This window comes from Oncorhynchus clarkii, chromosome 9, assembly GCF_045791955.1.
Source record: "Oncorhynchus clarkii lewisi isolate Uvic-CL-2024 chromosome 9, UVic_Ocla_1.0, whole genome shotgun sequence".
Taxonomy (NCBI): domain Eukaryota; kingdom Metazoa; phylum Chordata; class Actinopteri; order Salmoniformes; family Salmonidae; genus Oncorhynchus; species Oncorhynchus clarkii.
In genome coordinates, this window is record NC_092155.1 from 18,001,997 (window position 1) to 18,011,375 (window position 9,379).

Sequence of the window (9,379 nt, forward strand, 5' to 3'; positions counted from 1 at the left end):
TCTTATACCATCTGTAGTTTCAGTCAGAGTCTCCTCCCCCCTGTACAGTGCCTTGCGAAAGTATTCGGCCCCCTTGAACTTTGCGACCTTTTGCCACATTTCAGGCTTCAAACATAAAGATCTAAAACTGTATTTTTTTGTGAAGAATCAACAACAAGTGGGACACAATCATGAAGTGGAACGACATTTATTGGATATTTCAAACCTTTTTAACAAATCAAAAACTGAAAAATTGGGCTTGCAAAATTATTCAGCCCCTTTACTTTCAGTGCAGCAAACTCTCTCCAGAAGTTCAGTGAGGATCTCTGAATGATCCAATGTTGACCTAAATGACTAATGATGATAAATACAATCCACCTGTGTGTAATCAAGTCTCCGTATAAATGCACCTGCACTGTGATAGTCTCAGAGGTCCGTTAAAAGCGCAGAGAGCATCATGAAGAACAAGGAACACACCAGGCAGGTCCGAGATACTGTTGTGAAGAAGTTTAAAGCCGGATTTGGATACAAAAAGATTTCCCAAGCTTTAAACATCCCAAGGAGCACTGTGCAAGCGATAATATTGAAATGGAAGGAGTATCAGACCACTGCAAATCTACCAAGACCTGGCCGTCCCTCTAAACTTTCAGCTCATACAAGGAGAAGACTGATCAGAGATGCAGCCAAGAGGCCCATCATCACTCTGGATGAACTGCAGAGATCTACAGCTGAGGTGGGAGACTCTGTCCATAGGACAACAATCAGTCGTATATTGCACAAATCTGGCCTTTATGGAAGAGTGGCAAGAAGAAAGCCATTTCTTAAAGATATCCATAAAAAGTGTTGTTTAACGTTTGCCACAAGCCACCTGGGAGACACACCAAACATGTGGAAGAAGGTGCTCTGGTCAGATGAAACCAAAATTGAACTTTTTGGCAACAATGCAAAACGTTATGTTTGGCGTAAAAGCAACACAGCTCATCACTCTGAACACACCATCCCCACTGTCAAACATGGTGGTGGCAGCATCATGGCTTGGGCCTGCTTTTCTTCAGCAGGGACAGGGAAGATGGTTAAAATTGATGGGAAGATGGATGGAGCCAAATACAGGACCATTCTGGAAGAAAACCTGATGGAGTCTGCAAAAGACCTGAGACTGGGACGGAGATTTGTCTTCCAACAAGACAATGATCCAAAACATAAAGCAAAATCTACAATGGAATGGTTCAAAAATAAACATGTCCAGGTGTTAGAATGGCCAAGTCAAAGTCCAGACCTGAATCCAATCGAGAATCTGTGGAAAGAACTGAAAACTGCTGTTCACAAATGCTCTCCATCCAACCTCACTGAACTCGAGCTGTTTTGCAAGGAGGAATGGGAAAAAATTTCAGTCTCTCGATGTGCAAAACTGATAGAGACATACCCCAAGCGACTTACAGCTGTAATCGCAGCAAAAGGTGGCGCTACAAGAGTATTAACTTAAGGGGGCTGAATAATTTTGCACGCCCAATTTTTCAGTTTTTGATTTGTTAAAAAAGTTTGAAATATCCAATAAATGTCGTTCCACTTCATGATTGTGTCCCACTTGTTGTTGATTCTTCACAAAAAAAATACAGTTTTATATCTTTATGTTTGAAGCCTGAAATGTGGCAAAAGGTTGCAAAGTTCAAGGGGGCCGAATACTTTCGCAAGGCACTGTATGTCACTCACTGTAGCTTTGGAAAGAGCTGTGAGAGAGGAGAAGCAACCTAATCAGATGATTTGAATATTATTTGATACACATCATGTTGATTCATTTCCAACAGTTTAGCTGTTGTAGAGTTTTGATAAAAGTACATTTTAGGTGTATAACAGTTGCAGCCAAATATATTGGCACCCTTGCACTTTTCTTAAATAATTCCCTATTTCTTCTAAAATAAGTTGATATTTACTGTCAGTATAGCGGGGCAAGGCTGAAACATAGATTTGCAGATTAGACACATGCTATACATTTCTTAAGCTGGATACAAGTAGCTCTTTCAAATGACTCTTTAAAGAAAAGTTTTAACGGGAATTAGTCATGTTCAGTTAGTGAACCATTTGTGTGGTTGTATCGGGTTAGAGTGATGAAATGCAGAAAAATACGTTCTGATTATTTACTCACGTTGAGTGTTCCCCGGAGGAAAATTCACAAAGCACTTAAACACAGACAGAGACAGAGAGGGAGAACGAGAGAGAAAAATAGAGAAATAGAGAGAGAACTGACTAATTTACATTGAGAGACTGAGAACAGGAATAGAGCTAGAAGACCAAAACTATACAATTTTATTGAGTCTAAAATATATTTGGTAAAAAACGACACAATGTCTATAGATTTCTAATGTTTCTCAGGCTCATGCAACAACTGAATTAGAAGCTGCAGCGACCAACAACTCCATTCCTCTGTAAACACAGTGTAACCAAATAAAGTCATCATCTGATGCCATATGTATTGTGTATGGTTGACATACTTCATATTCTATAAACAAAACAATTTCTCGTCCATTAAAGGAAGTGTGTTCCATTCTGAGCCGCTGGTAAGTGACTGAAGACACCAGCGTTTCCTCTGGACCGGAACCCTACAGTCCCTGTGGCTGTGACACAAATGGGTCTTTGTCAGAATTAGAAAGCTGCAGATCCTTAAAGAGAAACAGAATAAATGAGCATCTGATGTCATGTTCATCTTGACTCAACTTCTTTCTGTAAAAGGAGCAGACACAGCAACACTGTGTTCTTATTGTTGGTGGAAGAGAGAACTAACACAACTAAAGAAATGATCTGAGGAAGGAGCATTGATGATAAAATTATATTTGTGCAAATGTCAACATTGCATTGACCATACCAGGTCACGTTTACATTTTCAGTAGAATCTTTAAAGTCACTAGGATAGGTGGAGAGGTGGCAAAGGGTTGACTTCATGGTTTAGGAGCTATTAAGAAGTTAGCTGTGTGTAGTAAAACGCCAAATGGATCTACCTCCTGGTCCTCTTCCCCTGCCTTACCCACCAATGGTAGAGACAGAGATGACCACGCCTACTGAAATGCCGGATTGGACAACGTCACCAGAAGATGACTCAAGCCAACCCACTACTGAACAAGACTGGTGTCAGGAAGAACCACCCTCTGCCTCAAGTGACACCTCTGAATGGGAACAGCTGTTAGACTCATTGCTGATAGAGTAAGGGCACTGTCATAAACGGATGCCCATATATGTACTGTTATAAGAGTAAGGGCACTGTCATAAACGGATGCCCATATATGTACTGTTATAAGAGTAAGGGCACTGTCATAAACGGATGCCCATATATGTACTGTTATAAGAGTAAGGGCACTGTCATAAACGGATGCCCATATATGTACTGTTGTTAATGTGTGGTAAAGCAGCTGTGTGTCCTCCAAGTTTGTAGAGGGGAGGACACTCACGTGACCTCGAGTGAGAGATAAAAAGGTATATATAGAGAAACTGCCGATACTTCGGCGCTGACTTCTTGAATCTCGAATTCATTTAGACAGCCATTTGACCTCAGGCTATTTTGAGCCCGAGGTCAAATTACTTTAAAGATTCTAACTTTCTGGATACTAGGGTAAGAGTCCGTTTACCTATCGAACAGTTGACCCTGTGTGCAGTATACGTTTGGACCTAGTGTACCGTTGTGACAAAGTCTTAATTGACAGAGGAACACTGTATCACCCGCCGGGTTGCTTGCCCCAGACACTGCGGTAGATCAACGGCAGAATTACCACTTGCTGAGAACGGTTGGTAAATTGTTTGAATCGACTCTGTCTCCGATTACCAGTGACACGTGTACTGTTGTAAGAATATCTTAACTGATTGAACACAGTACCTTGCCCTGGAATCGCGGTTTCAGGTTATTTGACAATACTATCCAACCTGAGGGCAGGTTAAAGTACTCAGTCTAACTTGAATCTCGAAATGTAGTCAAACCAAAGATTCCTCCGTGGGGAGAGTATCTCTACATAGACTAAATTCTCAGCCAACTCTGACCGATTGAAACTCTGCTCCTGATACCGTGGGTCTCCCCGTCATCTCTCAAAGGTAATTAAAGAGCTATTATAAGCATTAATATAGAGATAAGTGTTATCATTGTACCAGGCTTCATAGAGCATTAAGGCATTTGCATGTTTTTGATTAACTCTGTGTGTAACCAAGTAACAAATTGAGTGTTTCCAAAAATAAACGGTAGCCATATTTTGTCTCGAGTAAAACGCCCTCCCAAGACAGTTAATGGCACGGGAGATAACAACTCTGACACTCCCCTCTACCGGGACACTGGAAACGGAGACTAATACTCTACGACAAAGTGAGTTACCATTAAAAGACAAGGAGGAAGGTGTGTCCAGTAATGATTCATTAATTGTCTTATCGATCTATCTAAGTTTTATTATCCAAGCGATACATAGCCGACGGGCAGAGTAGTGAGACTAAGTTGACTAAAGGTCTTCACACTTTAAACTAGATACATCACAGAAGGGGAATACTCAACCTGAGGGAAATCATATAGAGACTGGTAGGACTAATGCTTAATAACAACTCAAGGATCCATTAGTGGTGTAAAAGGAGTCTAGAGGATAAACGTGGGGTTCACACATCCCAGCTAGAGCTAGACCGTTGAGAGTGACAAGGTAAAAGACCTCTCTACGCGGACAACGTATCGATATAGAAAGAGAGGCAGGGCTACGCGAGCGGTCCTGGTTATACCGAGATAGCCTGAAGTATCTATAGTGCCCTGTCCAATCCAGGGAACGGGACGCTAACCACCTCTAGCACCCCGCTGCCGGACAAGGGGCGGGGCTGAAGGTTTCGTATCGCGACATGTGTGTGAAGATTCTTGGTAACAAGGCAGGTCTGTCAACTGTTCAGAGGAATAACACAGGAAATGAGTTATCAGACTGCAGTGGAGGCTCCTCAGAGGAGGATGGGGAGGACAATCCTCCTCAGTGAATTTCATAAAAATACATATTTTAAAACATTTAAAAAGTGATCCTTTTGAGATCAAACTATATTAAATATATTCATGTCACCAAATAATTGTTTAAAACACACTGTCTATTTGTCTCTCTCTGACCACAGTGGAAAAAAACAGCTTCACACACACCACCCTCCTTCACAAACCCTCACTGCAAAAGAGGAAGAGATCAAACCATAACCACTCAACTCCTCTCTGTTTGAGGAGGGTTGTTGGTTTGTGGTAACTATAACAAACCAGTGTAACGTTTCTCAGACTTTGTGCACAGCTTTTTATGTCTTGAGAGGCATACACACAAACAACTGACTTAAGTGGTTCAACCTTTGTTTTGATTGGTTGAAAAGGTTACAAACATATATAAATTGGGGACCTGGTAGCAGTTGTAAGGGCAACAATGTTGCAGGAAGCAAGGCAGGTTGAAGTGCTCAAAGTGTAAATGTATTAACAGTTCTTGTTGATCCAACAGTGAAAGCGCCATATAAATAGACCTACAATATATCAGCCTAGATTTACTAAATACAGTGTATACACAGGCCACAGCCCAAAAGGATTAGCCTCTGTATCAGGCTTAATCTGTCGTATCTATAGGTAGAGGGCAAGACTGAGAGAAACCACATCTAATCTGTCTCACAGGACATCAAACAGGTACATTGTGCACCTGCCCCACCCAGGACCCAACCAATACCCAACTGGCAAGTAAACTGGTTTTAAATGTGAGGCAATTTTCATATCCCTAAATTTGTCTAAATCAGAATGAATCATACTATTTCATCACAGTACATGACGTGAACAAAGGTTTAAAAAAAATTAGCAGTACTGACTCCCAAACATGGCGCACAGGCCACGTATCTCTATGAATACTGAGGCGCGAGCTCCCATTAACCACAGACATGACAAACACTGACAGACATGGAGCAGAGATGAACAAATTACAAATAAAGGAAACGTTACACTATGGAATAAACTACATGTATTTCTGTAAGTGTAGCGAGTGTTCATGTCCACCTGAACATCGTATCCACTTGGAGGATTACAAACGCGGAAATTACTGCATTTAAATATTCAAGTTAAATGCACCAATAATTTGACCAAGCATTTCCTCGACACATGATTGTACTTGCGCACAGTAAACACTCATCATACCGGTAACATTGGAAAAGAACAACAATATATTTGGAGAAGTTCATTACTAAATACATGGGGAAAACATGAACACGCCAAACTATTTATAAATATGTCTCCGTTTAACTGAAACACATTCTCAACCACATCATAGATAATGTGGCAGAAGCTTTTTCTGACCTCTGCTGTAATGAAGTTGTGCCAACCTGTGAGTTGCCAAACTGCCAACTACTACCAAAGATGGTGGATAAATGAAGGTCTTACTCAGGCACTTTCCATTGAAAGAAATGGTCACAGTTCCGTTCTGCTTAAGCCTTAAGTAGTGACTCTCCCATAGACACCAATGTGTTAGCAGCTGGGTCTGGTCTGCTTAGTTCGTTGACTGACTGTATATGAAGCAGAAAAAAGGAGATATTATTAGTAAATATTGTGAATAATGGCACTGATGAGACACCTAGTGGAATGTATTGAATGTGGACAACTGATGACTGTATCTAATCAGTAAGATGGTTCTGGAGCTCAACATGTATTCTCCATGCAACACATTACAGAGATCTGTCATCTGATAACAATAGCATGACATTAATGAACTGACACACATCTCTCTTTTTGTTGAGTCATGCTGGAATAACACAGTGGAGAGTGCTATATGTCAAATGTATTGTGAGCCATGGTGATACAGTAGTAGTAGTAGTAGTAGTATTAGGAGTAGTAGTACTAGTAACTGAGTATTTCATACACATTGGTGCATGTTTGGTCATTTTAAAAGCATGAAATAGGATCAAAGGACTAATACCTCATGTGAATAAACCTCACCACATCATTTACCTGCCTTGGACAACAAGCAACAGAGACAGTATGTAAATATAATAATAGTGTCACTGTCACCGGTTAAACAAATAGATTCACAGAAAACAACAGTTGCTTCCACAGCTGTCAGTATCAGGCTCCAAGAGAGCCGAGAAAAAGTGACATTGAAAGGTTGTGTCATTCTGAAATGTATTATTATTAGAAATGATTTGATGATATATGATGTTATATACAGTATTAAATTGGGATTATGCATCATATTATATTAGGATTTAGCATCATACCCAAGAAGACTTAAGGCTGTGTCATAGACCCTCAAAGTTCCAAAATGGGGTAAAGATGGCAGCCATATTGTTCAGGGAGAAATCCAAACCAGTCTAATTGGAATGAATGCCAGAATATACAGAATCCTGATTTTACTTATGCAGGAAAATAAAAGTAAGGTAATATATCAGAAAATGTGTTATAGAATTATTGTCAACCTAAAATATCGTCATATATTTATAATGACACTTTATATGGGTTTCATACCAATTGTCTGTATAAATAGCCTCTAAAATATACACAGAATATACAAAACATTAAGAACACCTGCTTTTTCCATGACATAGACTGACCAGGTGAATCCAGGTGAAAGATCCCTTATTGATGTCATGACATAGACTGACCAGGTGAATCAAGGTGAAGCAATGATCCCTCACTGAAGTCAGTTGTTAAATCCACTTCAATCAGTGAAGATGAAGGGTAGGAGACAGGCTAAATAAGGATGTTTAAGCCTTGACACAATTGAGACATGGATTGATGTGAACAGGCAAGACAAAAGATTTAAGTGCCTTTGAATAGGGTATGGTAGTACTGTAGGTGCCAGGCGTGTCAAGAACTGCAATGTTGCTAGGTTTTTCACATTCAACAGGTTCCTGTGTGTATCAAGAATGTACCACCACCCAAAGGACATCCAGCCAATTTGACACAACTGTGGGAAGCATTGGTCAACATGGGCCAGCATCCCTGAGGAAGGCTTACAACACTTGGTGGAGTCCACGTCCCGACTAATTGAGGTTGTTCTGAGGGAAAGGGGGGAAGGGGGGTGCATCTCAACATCAGGAAGGTGTTCTTAATGTTTAGTATACTCAGTATATGTGAACAGACTATAAATGTCTCCATTTGCGTATTGTTGGAAAGTTGTCATGTTATTATTATGCAATGTCAGTACATGTTGCATTTCAAACTTTTCCAAGTCCTATTGTCAACTGATTTCATCCAGAGTATGGCTGTGGACTGCATTGTTTGCATGGAATGTTGACATATTGGCAGTTGATTAAAATAATGTTTGGAATCATTCCTCTGAAACTGGCTGGCTAGCTAGCTAGCAAACATAGAGCGCAAATGAATTCTTCAGATTCATTATTTTACACAAAATCTTATCACAGAACTGGCAAACCATGATTGAGCAACTCCCTAACTAAAATGGCTGCCATTTATCCCATCATAAGAAGGTTCATGTCCATTGTAGTATTCTAATTCCTAATTATATGGCAGTGACACTTTGACCTCTGCTGTCAGTCTGTCTGTCTGTCTGTCTGACCACATAGGTCTAAACACATAGACACATAACCCCCCTAACTGGAACAGTGGTCTTACCAACCATGCAGGGAATATCAGTCAGAGTCAGACAACAACTAAAGTCATGAATTACCTTGACCTTGTCTGTATGATGAGGAGGCAATATGCAAGAACTGTTAGTCATGCATATGTAGGTTAGCACTTGGAATTCAACACAGTAATGGAAACATTCAATATTGTTACCATGTTATATCACATTCTGACTTATGAGTCTGACCTTTGTTTACTTGGAAGACCCCTTTGCAATCATAGGTGTGAATGTCCACATTTCATTTTTTCATTTATTTTAAACAGTCAAGGCATTTGTGTGTGTTGGTTGTAGAACTACAGTAGTTTAATGTTGAAGTATAGTGTGAGGTCATTACTATCTTAGATGAGGGGGGTTATAAAATGTTGCACATCACTATATTTTTATCAGAGAAAGGATGTCATGTGTCTCAAGTTCTTCATATTTATTTCTGATAGTATTTCCTGATGTTACAACTGAACTATAACTGATCAACCTAAAGTAGTAGTTTGTAGAATTCTATTGTATTGTATTCTATTACCAGGGGTATTCTTTGTGTATTAAAGTCAGTATCCAATGTAATGTCTAACATTTCATTATAGAGTGAGGCTGTCAACAGTGTTGTTTAAACACTGAAATGTTTCCTTCCTAACACTTTTCCTGTAATGTTGAGTAGGTTGGTTGTATGGAACAGTTGACCATGAGGACAATATCTGTTTACTGTAACAAAGTATTAATTCCATCTGGTGGATAAAAATGTAAAGTTTATTAAAAAAGCACGATGCAAAGATATTGTAAAAGTACAGGTCATTAGAAGCAAACATGTATATGTG